We start from the raw sequence: 264 nt of genomic DNA, 5'->3' as shown, positions 1-264 counted from the left end.
ATATCCACAAACAAACAGTGTCTTACATCCACACTCCCTGCAAACATCATTATCATTATCATTACCATCCCTCTCCTCTGTGCGTTCTCGATAAGATCACAAGAAATTCAATCATTTACTAGCGAGTTAATATGCAAATTTTCCCTTTACAAAACGTCAAGAAGGGTTAGTCTGAACGACAGCTAATGGGCGATACGCCTGATTATTGTTAATGGATTTCGTTAATATCCTGATAAGGGATGAGTGCTACACGTGTGTGTTTAT

The sequence above is a fragment of the Penaeus monodon genome, chromosome 34, assembly GCF_015228065.2.
Source record: "Penaeus monodon isolate SGIC_2016 chromosome 34, NSTDA_Pmon_1, whole genome shotgun sequence".
Taxonomy (NCBI): Eukaryota; Metazoa; Arthropoda; class Malacostraca; order Decapoda; family Penaeidae; genus Penaeus; species Penaeus monodon.
The sequence above is the reverse complement of the archived record's forward strand: the minus strand, read 5'-3'. Positions refer to the sequence as shown.